At 58.7% G+C, this 20,835-nt stretch overlaps 1 protein-coding gene across 4 annotated transcripts in view; it reads left to right on the top strand.

Annotated features, from left to right (window-relative positions):
* Positions 1-887: 887 nt before the first annotated feature.
* ELFN2 (extracellular leucine rich repeat and fibronectin type III domain containing 2) overlaps positions 888-20,835 on the top strand; it is a 59,599-nt gene continuing 39,651 nt past the window's right edge. For 2 of the 4 annotated variants that reach the window (XR_004245352.2, XM_032138276.2), the window contains exons 1-2: positions 1,134-1,478; positions 10,794-10,944. The gene's annotated coding sequence lies outside the window, so the exon portion shown is untranslated. Of the gene's footprint in view, positions 927-1,133; positions 1,479-1,775; positions 1,898-10,793; positions 10,945-20,835 lie in introns of those variants that run through there. The other 2 variants (XM_032138278.2, XM_032138277.2) reach the window with 2 other exon arrangements.

Here is a 20,835-nt window from a genome sequence, read left to right on the forward strand (position 1 = left end):
TAATACCCAACTCCGTGGAGTTCCCTGTACACACATACAAAGCTGTTTCATGCCTCTGTGCCTCTTGGTACATGCTATTCCCACAGTCCAGGACACCCTTCTCCTCCTCCTTCATCTGGCCAACTCCTACTCATCCATCAAGATTCAGCTCAGGCAGTGGCTTCTTCTGGGGAGTCTCCTTATTCCAGACCTTCATGAGATGCTCCGACGGGGAGTTCCGGTAGCCTGGACTTCATCTGTTGTGCAACACCTGAGAACAGGCACTGGTGCATGCGGTCCTATAAAAGTGATGGAGAAGTACAGGGCCTGCTGGCAGCAGGCCTCTGACATGCAGCTCGCAGGGCTCGGGAGGAGGTGCTTGCCTGCCCAAGCACCAAGGTATAGGCCCCGGGTGCCAGAGCTTCTTGCATCTTCCACCTCCTCCTCCTCCCAGCATCCACCCCTTTGCAGGTGGCAGCAGGTGGCAGGGGCTTTGGCGTAAGGGGCGGGGGACTGGGCCTCTGGAAGGCGAATGAAGCTTCTCTAGCTGCAGATGAGCCCAGTATCCCTTGGACCTACTCCTGGAGGGGTGGGGAAAGGCAGTGAGCGCCCTGGCACAAGGTAGGGGAGCGTAAAGTCTAATACTGTCTGCAGGCTCCCTGTGTAACCTTGGGGGAATCACTCCTCTTCCGAACCTCAGTTGTCTGGCCTATAAAATGGGAACGCAGCAGCCGCACTCCCCCAGTCGCCAGCGGTTGAACGCGGGACCAACCAGCAGGGCGCAGGCGGTAGGGCATGGAGGTACAAGGCGGAGAGGGGGCCCATCCGCGGAGGCGGAGTCCAGGGGGAGGGCGAGTCCAGGAGCACCTCGGGCGGCCCCGCCGCAAGTTTGCCCCCAGCTGTTGAATGCGCTGGCGGAGGCCGGACCCGGACCCGGATCCCGCGGGGTGAGCAGCGCAGGGGGCCGGGGCCGGGACAGGGGTCCGCCGGGCCGGGGCTTGGGGTTCCGCGGGGCCGCCGCCGCCTCCCCGGGCGCTGCAGCTGCAGCGGCGGCGCCAGGCGCGGCCCCAGCCCCGCGGGCGTGTGTCTGCGAGCGCGCGTGTGTCCGTGGAGCGTGCGGCCGGCTCGGGGGCGGGAGCGGGCTTGCTGCGGAAAGGCCTGCGGAGGGCACCGGGCGCGGGCGGGCTGGCGGACGGACAGACGGACACGGCCTGCTGCGGTCCCTGACGCGCGCCGTTTGGCCCCTCCCGGGCGCCCTCCGCGCGGAGGCAAAGGCAGAGGCGCGGCGGCGGGGAGGAGGGGGCGGCGGCGTCTGCGCGCACACGCGCGCTCCCAGACACGCACACAGACACACGCGGGCCACCCCACGGCCACGCGCCACGCACCCCGCACCCACACCCGCGCTCACACTCACATTGACACTCACACTCACACGCGCAGGCCCCGCGGCCGCTGCTTCCCGGAGGCGGTGCTTGGCCCGGATCCCGGCTGGGGCTGGGGTAAGTGAATTCCTCCGGATCCGAGCGCCGCGACCCGGGAGACGGTGGGAGTCGGGGCTGGAGCCGGAGGGCACCCCCTCCGTCAGTGGGGGTGGGGCTTGGAGAGGGACACGGAAGAGGGGGATGAGACGGGGAGAGCCACCCCCAGTGTCTCCTGGGTCTGGGGATCCCCGTGAGCCCCCCGGGGGACCACCCTGCGCGAGGGAGGTGGTGGTGGTGGCGGTGGGCGGAGGCGGTGGGAGGACACCGAGGACGGTCGGTGAGGTGAGCGTTTCTGGGGGTGGTGCAGAGGCTTGATGGTGGACGGTGTGCCAGCCGGTGCCACACTGCACCTCTCTGCCCTCATCTTTTCGAATCGGGGGCCCTAACCCCTCTCTTTCACGGGGTGCTGCTGGGTCAAGGCATTCATCCTCTAGCTGGTAAGAGGGGTTGACGGGGTGGATGTCTTCTAGGGGAAGGGGGGCCAGGGTGGGGCTTGACGGCGGTGGGGTTGGTAAGACCAAAATTGGGGGGTGGGGACCCTTGCAGAGGCGCTGGCCAGGGACAAGGAGGGAGGCAGCCCAGGGAGGCGGCATAAATCGCAGAGACTGCAGGGCTGGGGCCACTGCCGGGTGTGTGTGTGTGTGTGTGAGCGCGTGCCAGTGTGTGTGTGTGCATGTGTGGGCTCCAGCAGCTGTCAGGGGACGGGGAGGGGGTGGGTGTGTTGGCCGGTGGGGCGCCGTGTGCATGTGGGGAGGATTGTGCATGCTGTGTGTGTGTGGTGTGTGCGTGTGTGTGTGGACATGGGGTGGACCCTGCTCTCTGTCTGTACACACACAAGCGCACACACGCACACTGTCAGTGGCCTGGCAGGATTTCCTTGGAATGTTTGGAGGGAAGCGAGCTGGTGTGTGTGTGTGTGTGTGTGCGTGCGTGTGCATGCACACTCGGGGAGCTTGTGTCCAAAACAGAGGCCACCAGGCCATGGTGTGTCAGGCGTGCCCAAGAGGGGAGACGAGAAGGGGACAGTGGTGCTGACCGTGCACTCAGCTAGGGAGGAACGTGGTACTCGGCACTTTCTGCAGCTCAGGGCTCTGTGCTGTGCCCCTTCCCCCTGGACTCCTCCCACCCAGCAGCTGCGGCTGGAGGGCACTGCCTTGGTCCCTTGCTGAGACACAGGTGTTGGGCTGGAGTGTGTGTGTGTGTCTGGGCTGCGGCTGTCGCTGTCAGCAGGCCAGGCTGTCGGAGTCAGAAAGCTGGAGGGAGGGGGTGCTGGCAGCACCTGGAGGAATGTGGTGGAAGCTGCGGGGCGCGGACTGCCCGGCGCAGTTACTGAGAGGTGTTTTAATATGCAAGCTGCATCATGAGACGGGACTGGGAGTGTGCGTGTGTGTATGTGTATGTGCATGGCTGACACCCCTGTTCTCGTGGCCCGTGGACACCTGTGGGACGTGTCACATCTGGGCCATCAGCAAAGCATGTGGGCATGTGTGTCCCCCGAGAGGGGTGCACAGGCAGGTGCTGTCCTGATGAGCTGGGGGTCCTGCAGCTGTGTGGGTGGGGAGGTGGGTACCTCTGGGCCATCAACCCCTAGGCAGGAAGAAAGAGGGTTAATTGTGGGGACATCAGGAAAAAGTATATATGTGATGTCAGTGAGAACCTCAGGTGTGACATAAGCTCCAGGCCACAGGTGACGTCAGTGGGACAGTTTTGTCGGAGGTCGCTCCCCCCAGCCAGAATGTGTAAGTGTGATGTCAGGGGAGTGTGTGTGGCCAGGTGTGGTTATGTCCCTTGTATATGAGGGGTGGGAAGGGGAGAGGGATGGAGCCTTAGGACGCATGGTGTGGTCCCTCCCAAGAGGCCCCCTTTCCCAGCATCCTGAGTGGGCATGGGACCCCTTTCCTTAAGTCCTGCACCCTGAATAGTGCACCTTCCAAGACTGGAACCCCCGAAGGGAGGTTCTCACATCAGCACCATTGGCTGCTGAGCTCCTTTGCCAGGTGGGCCTGGAGGCCTCCGATGTGCTGCAGCCCCCAATCTGACCTCCCCAGTCCCTGTTTTCCTCTTCATCCCAGCCAGACCCACCAACCCTGGGTGGATGTGCTTTAATGAGTGTGTATGTGAGTGTGTCAGTGCATGTGACAATAGAAAATGGCCATAGCCAGGGAGCGTGAGACCATTGGTTCGAATCCCATTTTGCCACTTTCTGTGTTTTGTGATTTAAGCATTCACGTCGCCTCTCTGAGCCTCAGTCTCTTCTCTGTAACATGGTGTGGGGGGTTAGAGAGGTGAAGGGGGTTAAGGAGACCATGGGCCTTGTGGGGGGTGGGTGCTGATGCCTGGCATATGGTGGGGGCTCAGTCTATGTGAGCTCTGTCCTCTCACCTCCTATACCCCCAGCCCAGAGTAGCTGCTTTCCTGTTTTGGTTTAAGTCTAACTTTGCAAAGGACTTTCTTTTCTTTCCTTGGATTTCCATGGCAGTTCTTTGAGGTGGGTGAGTTAGCTGCTATTATGTGGATATTTGACAGATGAGTGAACTGAGTTCTGGCATAAGCTGTCTGTTGATTTAATGTGAATTCCACCCCCCAACCCCCGCCACCCTCAGTGGCTACAGGGAGACACATTTGATTACCCAGCCCCTTCTCAAGGGGTACCTTCATTTCATGGAGAGACATGGAGCTATGAGGAATTGGGGGTGGGATGCCAGGTGACGAGCCCAAGGCCAAGAGGTCCCTGGCTGGAGGAGAGGCTGCTCTTGACTCCCAGGTCAGTGCTGTCTTGCTCTGCCACCCACAAGCTCCAGAAACAGTCAGGGTGATAGGAACGGGCACACCCAGCAAGCCTTCTCCAGTGGGGCGTGTCTGGGGCGGTCACTGGGGGCTCCATGCCTGTTCCTCAGTGTCCCCTGACATCTTGAAGGATGCTTGTTTTTGGCAGCAAAACTGGGTTCCAGTGACACCCCTGCCGCATCTGCATCCTGGCTGTGTGTGACAGAGGTCAGCCTCTCCTGTCTCTGTAAGAGGGTGGTGGCAGCTTCCCTTGCGGGTGTGATGTGTGAGTGTGACAACCGTGTGCAGGGCTGGGAGGCACGCGTTGCTGCTACCCTCACCTGCTCCGGCCACGGTGCCTGGGGGCCAAGCTCCTCTCTCTTGGTGCCTCCACCTGCCCCGTGTTGTGACATGTGCTGTGTGGAGTGGATGGCTGAGAAGTAGGATTGCCTCGAAACCTGAGCCTTCTTAGCAAGTCAGACCTCTTCAGGAGCTGTGTTAATAGTCTAGAAGGTTAACCCAGTCCTCTGCCTCCTGCCGTCCCGGCCCAATCCCTGATTAAATTAACCTTCTCTTGGCTCAATTACCACCTGGGGCAGAGGCATTGACATCATTACTGGAGATGGTGTCTGGGGGTTGGAATAATTGAGCCCCCTCTCCTTCCCCCCAGCTCTGCAGACAGTCCCCAGGAAAGCCCCAGAGAAGCCCTGAGGACTGAAGAGCTACCTGGGCAGGCTTGCTTATGCCTGGGGTGCCAGAGGAAGGGTGCTGGCTGCACGATGCTGCTGATTGAAATAGTAATAACTATAGTGATAATAATGATATCAGCTAATATTACTGAGCCCCTACTGAGAGCCAGGCCCGGTTCGAAGCTCTTTATGGGCGGCATTCGTTTAGTCCCACAAAAGCCAGCTGCTGTAGGCACTATTATTATTCCTTATTTTGAAGACAAGAAACAGAGAGGTTACAGACTAGTCCAGGGCCACACAGCGATGGAACCAGGACTGGAACCCCTGAAGGGAGACTCTGACATCAGCATCATTGGCTGCTGAACTCCTTCGCCAGGTGGGCCTGGAGGCCTCTACATCTCGGCGTACCCCTCTCACTGAAGGCCCTTTCTGGGCCTTGCTTTGCTTATCTGTAAATGGGTGCAGTGACCCTGCCCTAGGGACGCTGGGGGCAGGGGATGCCCTTTGCTTTGGCTGCAAGGAGAGACAGGAAAGGAGGGGCCTCGTGGGTGGTGCCTGCATCTCAATCCCCCCATCCCATTCCTCCTGCGCCCCTTCTCCACAGAGATGGGACACCCCCAAACGCAGCCCCTTGCTCCCTGGCCCTCCCACAGTGCCTCGAACAGCAGCGCTTGGAGGGCTCCCCGGGGTGATGGTGGGGAGTTTGCCCCAGGATCAGTATCTTCTTCAGGTCCCGAGTCTATCGTGGCCTCAGCTGTGGCCCTCTGGACTCCCCACTTTCTGGCCATCTTGCTTGTGGAAAGGACAGGGGCAGGGCTCCAAATCCAACCTCTTTTCCTCCTCGGTGTGGGTCCTGGGCAAGTCACTTCCCCTCCCCGAGGCCCAGTTTCCTCAATGTGAAGTGGGGAAAAAAGTACCGAATTCTTGGTTGGGTGTGGTGGCTCACACCTGTAATCCTAGCACTTTGGGAGGCCGAGGCAGAAGGATCACCTGAGGTCAGGAGTTCGAGACCAGCTTGGCCAACATGGTGAAACCCTGTCCCTACTAAAAATACAAAAAATGATTCGGGTGTCGTGGTGCATGCCTGTAATCCCAGCTACTCAGGAGGTTGAGGCAGGAGAATCGCTTGAACCCAGGAGGCCAAGGTTGCAGTGAGCCGAAATTGTGCCACTGCACTCCAGCCTGGGTGACAGAGTGAGGCTCTGTCTCAAAAACAAAAACCTCCCCAGTAGCTGGGATTACAGGCACACACCACCACACCCGGCTAATTCACTATGTTGGTCAGGCTGGTCTTGAGCTCCTGACCTCGTGATCCTCCCTCCTCAGCCTCCCAAAGTGCTGGGATTACAGGCGTGAGCCACCGTGCCTGGCCGGAACAGCAACAGCAGCAATAAAACAACCAAAAAACAAAAAAACGAATTCTTAACCCTTCTGGGTTGTCCTAAAGGTCATGCTAAAGGTTAGGTAAGAGAAGACCACGTGTATAACATCCTATCTGGCATGCGAGATGCCATTATTTTCCTCCCCCTTCCCATCTGCCCCCTCCGTTCATTCCTGGCTTCCTGGAGGGGGTCTGCACTGTGCATGCATGTGTATGTTTCTTTCCCATCCTTTTCACCCTCTGCTTTTCACCACCTGAAGTGCATGGGTACTGCTGGGGGTGGGGGGGCCTAAGGATGCATGAAAAGAGCCTGGCTGCTGCCAGCTCTTGTGACTGTTTGTATACACTGGTCACCACCTCTCTCAGGGGGAAGTAGGGAATGAATCCCAAGCCTGCCTGACCAGCCTGCCGTGGGCCTAGTCCCAAGACTCAGGCCTGACTCAGTTTCCCTCCTTGGCCTGTCTATTATCCCTCTCCCCCTACAATTGTCCCTGAATCTTGGAGAGACAGAGGCTGTGGGGTCAGCCTACCTGCCCCCCTCCCTTCCTGGCCCTTCTCATTCCCCAGTGGATTTCCTACATCTGCCTATTGCCTGTCTATTTCTCCCACTGCATGTCAGCTCTGTGCAGGCGGAGACTGGTAGGCCCTCAAAAAATACTTATTAAACAAATTCCTTTCATCTACATGCTACCGAGGACGGATCGCTGCATTTTGCATTCAGATGGCGTGTGCACACACACCCTTATTAGCATGTTTCACCCAGGGAGAAATGCTGGGCCCCGGGGCTCAGGCAGGAACCCCCAGAGAGGAGCCCCTGCCTGGCAGAGCTCAGGGCCCTGAAGGAGAGGTGAGACACGGGAACCTCTGACAAGTGCCCAGCATGGGGTCTGCACACAGTAGGGCTTGCTTGACAGGTGATTCTTGTCCCTCTGTGACCTGACCGAGAGGGGGTTGCTGCTGCAGGCTGGAGGCCAGGTGTGGAGTGAGCCTCCCGGGCAGGGCTGGAGAGGTTGTGCCAACTTCTGCTCTGGGCTCTGCAGAATTCTCTCGATTATGCACCTGCTATGTGCCAGGCATCGGGCAAGGCACTCTCTGTTATCTTGTTTAATTTTGGCTGGAGGATTGTGAAAGAGGCCCTGCCTGCCCCTGGGTGGGGGCGTGCCATATGGAGTGACCGTGTGAGCAGGGGCCCGGAGGTGGGGAAGTCCAGAGTGGATTTTGAGAAGATGGGTCTGGACATGTAGTTTGAGGATCAACCACACGGGACCATCCATGCTGCGCCAAGAAATTGAGTAATATCCTTTTTGTCAGGAAGCATTAGAATCTCCGGGTGTTCGTTAAAGTGCAGATTCTTGGGCCCTGTACACTGAGATTTTGATTGGGAGAGTGGACGAGGGGAAAATTGCAGGAACTTGCAATTTTAATGCTTTCCCGAAGATTAATTCACTCACATTTGCTGGTTGGATGGCAGCTGCATGTTCCCCGGGGTCTCTGAGACTCCTCTCAGAATCCTCTGGAGCCAGCAAAGCCATCCTCATTTTCCAGAGGAGGAGCTTGAGCTCAGAGAAGTGCCTAACCTTCCGCGCCACAGCAGCAAGACAGGGGCCAATACTGACTAATAATACTGGCTAATCATCTTCCATGTTCGTTGCTTGCTGCTCTAAGCCTGTTTAAGGAGTCCCTCATTAAATCCTCAGAACGCCCCTCTGCATCATTCGTGTTGCACAGATGAGGAATCGGAGGCAGAGTGTGCGGTCACGGGTTCGAGGCCGCACAGCTGCTAAAGCTAGGCACGTTAGCAGCCTAAAGTGTGTTCGGGATGAAGTGGAATTGGAGCGGGCCTGCCCCAGCGCCTTGGACAGGGCGAATGCCCTCCCTCTCCCTTCCTGTGGAGCGAGGGCGCTGGTGGAGCTGAGTTTGCAGCTGTGCATGTGAGCAGAGGCCAGAGGCGGAGGTGGAGGTGAGGGCAGAGCAGCGGCGAAGAGGGCGGAGAGCAGAGAAGACGTCCTGGAGGAGGCGACGCACAGCCGCGTAGCGGTGGCTCGATACGGTCCATCCACTCGGTGGAGGCAGACTTGGGTCTGGCGGGCGGCTGGGCTTGTCCGTCCTGGGGGCGCACGGGGCGGGTGCGCGATGGCTGCTGGGCCGGAGGAGGGGGCGGGCGGGAACTGCTGCGGACCTGGCGTGGTGGGGACGGGAGCGCGCGCTCGGAGCCCCGCCGGGGCCGCACCGCCACCCTGCCCCCCGACCCCGCCGCGCTCCCCACCCCCGCACCGTCGTCCGCCGTCTGCGGCTCTTCGAGGCCCCCGTCCCCGGCGGCCCACCCCTCCAGCCTCCGGAACTTGCGCCCGGCTGGCCCGGCTTTCCTCCTAACTTGCCTGTGTTTAGAATTTGCAGCCGCAGCCCCTGACGCTCGCAGCCAATTTCGCAGCCTCTGGGCTCTGCGCGGTGCCCTGGCTCCGAAAGCGGCCGGCAGGGGCGGGGGCTGGCGGCGGGGCCGGGCAGGAGCACAGGGGGCGACCGGAGCCAGGACCAGGCGAGTTGCTGGCGAGGGGGTGTGTGTGCCCGGTGGGTGTGGACGGCATGGGGACGCGCCGCGTGAACTGCCCTGGGATCGCTGTGGCGTGCAGGCGTGGCTGTGCTGGGGGTGTGTTGGCACATGTGCATTGGCACGTGTGTCCGGGAGTGGTTCCCTGTGTGTGGGCATGCTTGGGGCATGTATGTATTGGCGTGTGTCTATGTTGGGGGCCCCGTGCCCCCGACGCACGTTTTTCTGGGTGTGTTTGGTGAGCCTGGGGCGGGGAAGTCCACGGTGCCCCTGGTTTGTGCGTCTGTGCAGTGGCCCCATGCATTTTGGCACCAGGGTGGGCCTGCGTGTTGGGGAGTGTGTCTATGTGGGGCGCCCCTGTGTTCTGGTTCAGCTGTGTGCAGTGCACCTTGGTCTCTAGGCCCACGGGTCTCTGGGTCTGTGATGTGCGTTTCTCTGCGGCGGTGGGAAGTTCTCCTGTGTGAATTCTGTCTGGGTGTGCTCTGGGAGGACTGGTGTGTGTGTGTGTGTGTGTGTGTGTGTGTGTTTGGGTATAGTGTGTGCCTCCGGAGTGCTTTCCCATCCCTGCTGGGCTCAGGGTCAATTGTGTGCTCCCAGCTAGGCCTGGGAACTTTTCCTGGAGGAAGACGGCCCTGCTAGTTCTCTGCCTTTGGGTGGGGGTGAGGGAGTTGAGGCAGTGTTGGGGGGAGGGGGGAAGGGAGGCCCGAGTGCGTGTTTATTTTCTGTTGGGCGCCGCTGGCTGCCAGCACTTGGTGGGTCTACATATGTTTGTGAATGGCAATGCCGAGGGGGCCGAGGTGTGAGCCCCTGCCTGCGGGGGAGGGCCAAGAGTACCATCTGGGCTGGTGGGGTGCGGGGCCGGACAGGGAGAGGGGCCTCCTCGGGAAGGGCTGAGTGTGTGTGTGCACGTGTTTGCGCAGATGGAGGCGAGGTTCCGCCGAGGCCCGTCTGTCTGGGAGCGCCTGTCTGTGCAGGTGGAGGTCAGCCAGGTACTGTGCTCTTAGGCTGTGAGTGAGCCCATATGGCGGGAAGGTGGGGCAGAGGCATTACACCTGGCTGGGAACAGGCTGAGCACATAGGGGAAGGCGTGTGCCAGTCCTGGAAGAGTTCTGAAGAGGAGAGGGTGTGCTGAGGGCGAGGGTGTCTTTGTTCCCTAGGGCCGGGCTGATGATGGGGTTGGGTGGCATTGATGATCCGAGTGACCAACAGGAGAGGAAGGTGGTTGGCCATGGAGGCGGTGAGGGCTGTGTGGGGGCACTGGGGGTCAGGGGAGTGTGAGAGTGAGTGTGCACACACATGTGGGTGTGACATGTGTGACCGTGGCTGTGAGTGGGGTGTGAGGCTGGGATGTGACTTGGGAGGTACCTCCAGGCTGTGGAGCCCAGTAGGGAGTGTGGGACAACGTGAAGGGGTGGGAGTGGGGGCCCCTTGGTTCCCAGAAAGCTCACTCATCTGTGCCTGCTCCTCCTGCCCAGGGGCTTGAAAGAAGCCCTGTGGCCCCTGGCCTCTCCCCTGGCCCCTGAGCCCCATGGGTTACGATTGGAAGCCTCAGCCCTCCATCTCTCCTGCCTCATCATCCTTCTGTCTCTACCTCCATCTCTTCTCCTCTCCCTGCCCCATCTCTCCATCTCAGTGCCTTCACGTCTCTGCCTCCATCTCTCTCTGCATCTCTCCATCTCTCCCCGCCCTGTCTCCCCCATCTCTCTATCTCTGTCTGTCTCTATCTCTCTTCCATCTCCCTCCATTCCTCCTCTCCCTTTACCTCCTCTCTCTGTCTCACCCTGATATTCATTTGTGGTATATTCGGTTGCCATGGGAAACCCAAGAAAGAAGTGAGTGTACCCTTCAAGACTTCAGCATTTTTCCCTCCTCCCTCCCTCCTGCTGTCCCCCCTCCCTCTCCTCCCCTTCTCTCCCTCCCTCCCCTCTCTCCCCCTTGCCTCCCTGCAGAAGGAGAGGACTTGGGTGAGGAGCTGCTGCCACCTGGGCTGGGCCAGGACCTGAGATCTCCTTGCTACTGCTGCCGCTGCTGCCTGGGGGACCTTTCTGAGACCCAGGTCAGGGACAGTGCCGGAGGGGCCTCCTCTGCTGCAGACATCTGGTAAGGACAGGGTCCTTTTGCCTGTGTGTGTGTTGCTGTCCGTGAGCATAGCTCACATGACCCGGCCTTGCAAACCTGTGATGTGGCCCAGACTCAGGCTTCTGTGTGTTCCTTTTTGTGGGCCCAGCCCCTGCCCCCAGCCGTGGGCACCCCTCCCACCCAGCTTTCCTTCCACAGGGCCTGTGAGGCAGCCTGCAGAGCGGCAGGCCTGTTGGGGGCTAAGACAAGCCCACTGGGGAGGGTGGGCAGGAAGCCCCTGTTGGCTCAAGGACCCCAGCTCCTGCCCCATCACCCGGCAGAGAGGCTGAGCCAGGCGTAGTCTGCACCCCAGCAGGTCAGGGGGCGTCTGTGCACCTGCTGGGGGTGGAGATCCAGCTTCCAGGGGAAGGCCTGGGACCCCCTGGTGGGGGTCTCGCTCAGGTGAGGGTCTTTCCATTGTAGAGAGAGAGGCTGGAAGTGAGCCGGGAGCAGGGGAAAACGCCAGCAGAATTGATATGGGGCCTGATCCTATGTCATTGAATTTTGGAGGCACAGGGAGAGCCGTCTGGCACTAGGAGGCCGCAAACAGGCAGACGGGCAGGCAGAAGGAGCTGCTCCGTCCTGGCTGGGGCTGGTGGCTGCCCTGGAGAGGAGAGGAGAGGCTGGGGCTGTCACCGAGGCTGTGTTGGTGGCGGCCACGTGGAGGGAGCTGTTGTCCAGGCGGCGCTGAGTGACGGTGGTTGCCGTGGCGAGGGAGCCGCCTCTGTGGCATTGTGGTCTCCGTGGAGAGAGGAGGAGACAGGAAGGAGGCTGGCTGGCTGCGCACAGTGTTGGTGGTTGCTAAGGATAGGGAGATGCTGTCTCCAAGGTGCGGTGGTCCCCACGTGGAGGGGCTGTGGCTGTCGAGGTGTTGGAAGTCCCCAGGAAAGGGGTAGTGATGGGTGCCCTGAAGGGGGCTTGTGCAGGGTGGTGGGTGCGCCCTGGAGGACGGAGGAGGTGTGGAGGGGGAAGGGCTGCTGCAGGGGACTTGCTATTGCTGTCACAGGCTGAAGTGGGGTTCTTGGTGGTGGAGGGCTGGGGAGTGAAGCACAGTGGGCGGGTCTGTGCTTATCCTGCCTGCCCCTGTGGACGGACCGGAGACTCTGCTGCAGCAACGCGTGCTTCCTCCCAGCGCCTCCACCCAGCCCTTCCCTCCCACTTCTGTGGCCATGATCTTCCCACCTCTGCTTCCTGGAGCCCTCTGGCTCCCTAGGGCCTCTGATCACATAAGTCTCTCATCTGGGCACATGCTCCTTTCTTGCCCCCAAGTGACTTTGTCCCCATCCGTCATGTTTGCTGAGGACCTGTTGACCCAGTGCCGTTCTCTGGGGGGACCAGCATTGGTACCTGCCTTTGAGGAATCAGACAGGGGAAGTGACTTGCCCAAGGTCACCAGCAGGCACGTTCTGGGGAGCATCTCCCTCCCTGAGTGCCGGACTCAGCAGGCCTAACTCCTTCCCTGGGGGAGCCTGTCTCTCTCACACCGTTGAGTCCTCTCTCTCCCCCCAGTCCCCAGGGGTTCTCCTGAAGCAGCATTTCATTCAATTACTAACAACAGGAAGCTGCACAGGAGAGCAGCAAGTTCTGGGTTTGCAACCTGCCTCTGGTTTTTACAGTGGAGGACCTCTGGCCTCAGTTTCCCCCTCTGTAAAATGGAGATGAGGCACATGCCTCCCAGGGTGGCTGTTATTTGGGCTCATGGATGTGATGGCTCCTGGTATGTAACAGACTCTCAGTGACTGGGAACCACCACCACCATCATTATTACTTTTTTTTTGAGACGGAGTCTCGCTCTGTCACCCAGGCTGGAGTGCAGTGGCATGATCTCGGCTCACTGCAACCTCCATCTCACGGGTTCAAGCGGTTCTCCTGCTTCAGCCTCCTTGAGTAGCTGGGACTACAGGTGCGTGCCACCACGCCTGGCTAATTTTTTGTATTTTTAGTAGAGACGGAGTTTCACAGTGTTAGCCAGGATGGTTTTGATCTCCTGACCTTGTGATCCGCCCACCTCAGCCTTCCAAAGTGCTGGGATTACAGGCGTGAGCCACTGCGCCTGGCCCACCATCATTACTTTTAAAAATCGTTTTAAAATGATATCCTGACACGCATGGGATAGCCAGATCTCACTAGAGTTCTGTGGCGTCGTACCTTTCCCCACGACCCTTAGCAGTGGGAGTACGGTCCTGAGTTCGTGGTAACAGGAATGGGGCCGGAGAGGCAGACATAGTGCCCTGGTGGCTGAGGCAGGATGGAGCCAGGTGTGGCAGGCTGCCTCTCTGGTGCTCCTCTCCTGCCTGCCCCAGGGCCTGTGTGTGCACTTTCATCAGGCGAGCCCTGTCCCCACAGCCATTGCCTGAGCCCCTGGCCACTGGTCTCCTTCGTGGGACTTGGGTGCTCTGAGCTGTTCAGCCAGCCCTGGCCTAGGGCACCAGATGCCAGGCATGTGGCTGGTGGTGCCCTGAGAATAACTGAGTCAGGGGAAGCCTGTCCTATCTACCATTTTGGCATCACCAGGGGGACAGGCCAGGCAAGGGACTGAGAGTGATGCCCAAAGGGGACCATTTGAGAGGCCTGGGAAGTGACGGGTGACTGTCTCTCAGGTGATGAGGGCCTGAGCTGAGATCCCAACACTGCCACTTTCCTGGACGCTGCCGTTGGGCATGTTTCTCCACCTTTCTGGGCCTCAGTTTCTTTACCTGTACAATGGGGATGATGAGAATCCCTACTTCACCTTGCCGGAGCAAGGCCAGGGGACAAGGTCAGGCACAGGGCTTGGCACTGGGAGGTGCTCCAGGTGGCAGGTGCTAACATTTCAGGGTGACCCGGGAAAGAGGAGAGAGGGCTGTCCTGGGTGGCCTCAAAGGGCAGGCTAAGACCTTGGTTCATCCTAGAGGAGTTCTGAAAGGCTGAGCTGTCTTGGGATGGGAAGGGGGAATGTAGTGAGTGCCCTTTGTAGTGAGACCACCCAAGGCTGCCAGGAGCATGGGGTTTGAGACCACTAGACTTAGGTTCATGTCCCGATGCTGTCGTTTATGGGCTATGAGATCTTGGGAATCTCAATTTTCTCACCTGCGAAATGGGAGGACTATTAATGGAAGCAGGGTTACTTTAAATGAGTGAAGGAATGTGGAAGAGACCTAGGATGCACTTCAGGCTGCATTGCAACCTGGTTTCCAGAAGAGGAAGGCAAGGAGCAAGGGGTTTGGGGGGCTTAGAGTAATAATGCTCACAGCTGCTGTTTATTGAGCATCTGCTATATGCCAGGCATTTTCCCATAGGCTCCAGCTCTCATTTGATTCACTGGCCTTTGACCTTGCTGTTCCTTTTGTGCTCACTGCTGCTCCCCTGGCTCAGTGCATGGCTGTCTCCTATTCTGGTTAACTGTCACCTCCTCAGGGAAGTCCTCCCTGACCACCCTGTCCTTTGCCCTTGGCCTCCTCCCTCTGTTTTCTTAAAGCCCTTCACACAATTTAATACTGTTTTATTTGCTTGCTTAATCTCTGCCCTCCCACCACTGTAGAGTATCAACTCCCTGAAGGCAGCTTTTTTTTTTTTTTGTCTTGTTCTCTGCTCTATCTCAAGTACCTTGAATGGGGCCTGGCACATAGTAGATGTTCAATAAATTTGTGTGACTGCATGGATAGGTAACCCCACCAGCTTGTTATGGGAGGTCAGTCTTGTTATTCCCATTTTACACAAGAGGACAGTGAGGCCAGGGAGGCCTGGTAAGTTGCCGTGGGTACACAGCAGGATGTGAGTGGCAGGCCTGGCATTTGACTTGAGGTCCGGTGCTGTCTTCTGCTGCTGTATACCACCTTGCTGGGAGGCCTTGCATTTCAGGCTAAAGAACTCAGACATGACTCTGGATACAGAGTCAAAATCACAGATTCTTAGGGAGTGCTTGTGCCATAATGAACAGCTTTTGGTAGCAGCCTGAATTGTCAAAAGAAATCAATCCAGATGCTCACTAGCTGTGTGACCTCAGGCATATTACTTAACTACTGTGTACCTCAGTTTACTTGTCTGTAAAGTGGGGATAATATCTGGGCTGGCTTCTAGGAGGCAGTGGGCTTTGAGCTTTGATTTGCAGGCTTAGCTCTGAGGCCTCCTCCCCAGTGTTGCCATTAATGGGCTGTGGGATTTTTTTTTTTTTTTTTTTTTTTTTTTGAGACAGGCCGTTGCTCTGTCATTCAGACTGGAGTGCAGAGGTACAGTCATGGCTCACTGCAGCCTTGCAGCCTTAACCTTCTGGACTCAAGTGATCTGCTCAGCTCAGCCTCCTGAGTAGCTGGGACTGCAGGCACGTACCACCATGCCAAGCTAATTTTTTTTTGTAGAGACAGGGTCTCACTGTGTTGCCCAGGCTGGCTGTGGGGTCTTGGGAGCCTTAACCAGCCTAGTCTTACGACACTTCACTGCCAGCTGTAGAGGGATCTGAGGCTTTGATTTTGGAATAGGCAACATTTTAAGTGCCTGGGACAGGTCATTTTCTACCCTGCCAGCCTGTGCCCTCTCACCCCCACTTCTGCCAGCCCCACCTCTTATCCCCCTAGGGCAGAGGAGGGAATGAAGGAGAGAGAAAAACCGGTTTGAACTGAGCACCTCTTCTGTGCTGGGATTTTCTGCCTGTACCCCACCCCATCTGTGGCCACAGCAGCTCCTGCAGCATAGGGAGTGTCACACCCGGTTACCAACGACCAAACAGAGGCCTGGAGAGATTCTCTTCCAGGGTGCAGAGCAGGGATTTGGACCTACACTCAGAGGTCCCCGCCCACACTCTGTCAGGGGAAGGGAGAGGGGAGGAAGTGGGGAGCGTTGTTAGGGGCGCCTGGCCCAGGCCCACTCCTGGGTCACCTGGGGAGGGGGGGCTGCTGGTCCCAGCCCTGCCAGGACGAGCTTAGAGTTCTGGGCTCCCAATGCCAGAGGCTGGACCTGGAGGGGCTGTGGAAAGGACAGACTGCTCCGCGAGCCTGACTGCCCACCCTGCTGGCAGCCGTGCCAGTCCAGGGAATAGATCTGGCCTTGTGCGTGGTTGTCCTGGTGCCTTGCTGAAGACCCCATTTGTTTGGGGAGGAGAAAGGGGGGTCTGTGGTGCCCAACAGAGGTGGGATTCATGGATAGGGCCCGGTGGTGGGAGGGTAGCCTGGCTGGTACTGGCCAGGCCTGGAGGAGCGCCAGGAAGAAGGGAGAGGAGGGGCTGAGGCGTGGCCTGGGGTCCTGCTTGGCCCCTTGGGGCAGAGTCCTGCAATCGGGTAGGGGGCTGTGTGGATGGAGGTGCTGGAGGAGGGAGTCCTGGGACCTCTTAGTCTTTGGGAAGGGGAGTGAGTGCCCTGTCTGAGGGAGATAGAGCCTCAATTCCCAGGAGCCCCAGTCTGAGGGTGGAGGCACTGTGGGTATGCTGGCCTCAGTTTGCTTTCTCTCTTTTTTTTTTTTTTGAGATGGAGTTTTGCTCGTTTGCCCAGGCTGGAGAGAAAACTAAGATTACAGGCGACTGCCACCATGCTCAGAAAATTTTTGTATTTTTATTTTTAGTAGAGACGAGGTTTCACCATGTTGACCAGGCTGGTCTCGAACTCCTGACCTCAAGTGATCCACCTGCCTCGGCCTCCCAAAATGCTGAGATTACAGGCCTGAGTGTGCAGACTGAGACGCCCAGCCTCAGTCTGCTTTCTGAATGTCAGAGGAGAGATGGTCCACTGAGCGGAGGTTCCAGGAGCTCTGGGAAGACTTTTTTTTTTTGGAAGAGGCAGTCCCTGAGGGCTGGGAGTGGTTGGATTGGGGCAGGGGCTGCAGGAAGGCCTGTTTGGTGGTGGGAAGTGAGGCATTGTGAGTTAGATCCCATGCCTGAGTGGTCACATGTCCCGGTCTCAGTTTTCTTATCTGTGAAATGGGGATACTGCCAGGCTCCTGGAGGGGATGGAGTGAAATAGGGTTGGAGATAGGAGTATCTGCACACAATAGGCCCACAGGGTTGCCGGGGGCTGTGTGAGAAGCTAGAAGCTACTGAGAACCCATAGCCCCATCCCTGTCTCCACGCTGGGTCACAGCTCAACTCACCCAGCATAGGAGGTAGGGTGCCCTCTGTGCCAAGCTGGGAGGCAGAGATGAAGGGCTGTGGGGCCCCTTCCTGCCTCCCGCTTGCTGTGTGAGTCTGGCTTGTCCCACACTCTCTCTGGACCTCAGGCAAAGGACAGCCTGTGTCCCGGAGGACATTGTCTGAGGTCTGTGGGGGCACACAGACCTTCTCCGCTTCCCCTCCTCACCCAGGGCTGAGACTCAAGGATGGAGGTGGGGGCTCTCCAGGGACCCCGAGCATCATCCAGGGAAGAGACCGGCTACAGAGAGGGGTCGGCACTGAGTTGCCCCAATGGTGGTGGCTCAAGGGCCCTTGATCTAAGCAGCACTTCTGGGGTGAGGCCTTTGCTGCCCCGTTAGACACTCCTTGGCTTGGGGGTCGCAGGTCAGAGTGGAAAAACTCCTAGGCTGCAGGATGGGGCGGCGCAGTGATCAGGCCCATGGGCCCAGCTGTCAGTTCCCGATTCTACTCATGACAAGTTGCCCCGCCTATGTGTGCCTCGGTGTCCTCACCTGTCAAATGGGAATAAAAGTAGTACCCACCTCCCAAGGGTGACACTATGAAGCACTCGGTGCCACGCCTGGCGTGCAGTCAGGAATGCTAGCTCTGGGCTTCTTGCTGGCTTTCCTGGTGGTCGGAGCAGGGAGGCAGGTCTTCAGGGGCCCTTCTAGAGTCACCACTGAGGCTGCTGGAGATAGGCTGGGGCCTGTGGAGTCCCGGGTTTGGGTGCTAGGTCAGGAAATGTGGGGGTGTCTGCCTCTGTGGCCCCTCCTGCTGCCTGCCAAACCGGGTGTCATGGAAGGAGCCGATGGGCTTTGGGGTAGACGCATGGGTTCCATCCCAGCTCATTCATATTCATCCCCCGCTGGCCCCGGGGCTCTGGCCCGATCGTCCTCCGCACCTCGGTTGCTTCGTGTGGTAGAATGGGATCAGGGCTGTGATGGGGATTAGGTGAGATGAGACAGGAAGACAGCAGTATCCATGCCTGCGGTTTCCGGTCAGTGCCCTGCTCATCCCTCTCCGATTTGATGCAGGGGCTGATGGCAGGGGAGGGAGGGGCTTTGGGAGTGAGTTCCTGGCTGGGCTGAGATGGCAGCTGACCTGGACGCTGCCCTCGGCACCATCTGGGGAGAGGGGAAGCAGGGGCTTGACAGGGAACCAGGACTCCCCGGAGTGCTGGAGGGTCGGAGCCAGGGGGTCTCCCACCCACTGCCCGCACTCGTGGGCAGGCTGCAGCCCAGAGAGGTGAGGCGCCGGCTCGGGCCCACACCGCAGTGAGTGGCCAGGCTGAGGGTGGAGCCCTGCCGGCTTTCCTCTTGGGCACTTTCACTTCCCGCAGCCCCTGGACCAGCCTGAAGTGGCTGCTCTGAGCAGGATCACCCTAGGGCCTGAGCTGAGCCCATTCGTTCTGTTTCTGTCTCTCTCCCTGTCTCTTTGTCTCTGTCTGCCCGCCCGTCTCTCTGGCCCTGCCCTGTCTGTTTGCCGCAGCCGCCTGTCTCTCTCTCAGGCCGCAGGAGGGAGCTGGCTGGACAGAAGCTGGGCACGCACGGGCAGGTGTGTGTGTATGTGTGTGCCCTCGTGATCTTTGTGCATTTGCTGGGTTTTGGAGCATGTACGTGTAAAACAATGCACAAGTATACAAACCCCCTTATACCTGGGGAACTGGCACATGCTCTCGGCGTGCACAGCAGAAAGGAACGGGCCACTGCCTGTTCCCAAGGCCTCCTCTCCAGAGGCTCTCACTGGCCCGTGTTTCCTGGTACCTACAAACACATGTACACCATCTGTTCTTACCCAGGAGGGATTCTCCTCGCAGCTGGCCCTGCACCCTCCTGCGGCCTCTGACTGCACCCGGAGCACCCTCCTCAGGGGTGCGGCGGGACCTGGGTCCTAATCCACTTTGGAATGGGCTTTCCTTGAAAGGACGTTTCCCTGTTGTGAGTGCCTGGGCTGTTTGCACTTTTTCTGCTTTCACCCACTTCAGATCTGAAGTGTCTGACTTCAGAATCAAGCTCCTCTGACCCAGCATGCCGCCCCGGGGCATGGGTGGGCTGGTTTGCGGGGATCTGCTTCCAAGGCTAAGTGTGGACATCTGGGCTCCTCTCGCTGTTGGCTGAGCACTTTAGGCAGGAGCCCATTCTGGCTGGGATTCCTGCCTGCGGGCTCCCTGGGACTTGGGGAAAGGTAGGGTGTGGGGGTCCAGGGCCAGGAACCCTGGCTGTCTCTGGGGACAGAGTACCCAGGGACTTGGAAGGTGGTGCCGGGAGACCACGCTGTTCCCTGCTGTTCTCCACCTGCTGTGTCCCAGGATCACTGGGCACTGGGTTCCTTGGGGCCACAGGGAGCTGCTTCAGGGCCCAGGAGCTTCCCAGGGTCCTTGAGTGTCCACAGGAGTGCCTGGGCCTTCCGGAGCTGGGGGTGGGGCCGGGTAGGCAAGTGCCAGGCACAGAGGAGGGAGGTGCAGGTGATGGAGAAGGGTCTGGGGCCTGGCCCCTGGCCTGCGGCTCTCATCTCTTTAGTCTTCCTCACAGGCTGTCTTTCCGCCTTGGGGCTGAGCCTGGGCCAGTCCTGGGACTTTTTTGTTCCCTTGGCCAAGCTGGAGATTCCTTGATGCTGTGGGGAGAGAGCGCTGGACAGGGAGTCCTGAGTCCAGCATTCGAATTGCAGCTCTGCCTCTTGCCTTCTGTGGAACACAAGTGTCAGGCCATTCACAGAGTCAAAGGGAATCATATCTTCCTTTTATCAACACACCATGTGCCAGGCACTGTTCTAAGAACTTTATAGAACTTAGCAAAATCCTCATAACAACCCAGCAAAATAGATACTATCACCATCCCTACTTGACAGGTGGAACTGAGGAACAGAGAGGTTAAGGATCCTACCCACGGTCACACAGCGACTCGGTGATGAAATCAGGATTTGAACCTGGCCATCTGAACCTGACTGCCTTGCTGTGTTGGGCGCCCTTGGCAATCCCTGGAAGGCAGTTATTGGGCAGGGCTGGTCCAGGCGGGTCCCCTGGTTTGAGCCTTGAGAGTGATCCAGGAAGAAGGTCCTGGCCCATGGTAGGGGTGGCAGTTTGGGATCAGGCCCGATTTGAATGCCTAGCTGATTATTTACTGAGCAAGTGACTTGACCTAGTGGAGTCTCGGTTTCCCCATCTGTAAAACAGGGTAACAGCCCTTCCTTGGCAGGGCTGTTGTGAGAATTCTGTGCAGTGAGGCTCAGGTGCTCAGCACATGGTGGGCCGCTGCGAAGGCCCCATGACCAGGTGTGAGGGAGGCAGTTCAAGGGACACCTGTGCCAGCAGAGCTGAGTGTGTCCGCTGGAGTGCAGACCCCAGAGCCCGTGATTGGGAGCTGATGGGCCCTGGGGTATGTGATGCCCCGCCTCCTCATCATCAGGCACATACCTGTCTACTTGGTACATCCATCGTGCAGCCGGGCCCAGGACTGGGGACATAGTGGTCATCTGTCTGTGTGTGTATAAATGTGTGGGCTAGACCGCAGCCCCTGGGGGGATCATGCAGACATTCTCATGCACACACCCGGCCTGGAGAAACTTGTGAGAACTCCTGCTTGTGGGACTGAATCAGCCTGGGACAGCATCTCATCCAGCTCCTGTGCTGTGTGCATGAAACAGAGGCCCAGAGAAGGGAGGGGGGTTGCTCTGAGGCCCTCCGTGAGTTGGGATTATCTACAGTTTAATTGCTGGGTGGGGCCTTTTCTCTCTTTTTTTTTTTTGTCTGAGACGGAGTCTTGCTCTGTCACCCAGGCAGGAGTGTAGTGGCGCGATCT

The sequence above is a fragment of the Hylobates moloch genome, unplaced genomic scaffold (assembly GCF_009828535.3).
Source record: "Hylobates moloch isolate HMO894 unplaced genomic scaffold, HMol_V3 SCAFFOLD_19, whole genome shotgun sequence".
In the NCBI taxonomy this organism is placed as follows: domain Eukaryota; kingdom Metazoa; phylum Chordata; class Mammalia; order Primates; family Hylobatidae; genus Hylobates; species Hylobates moloch.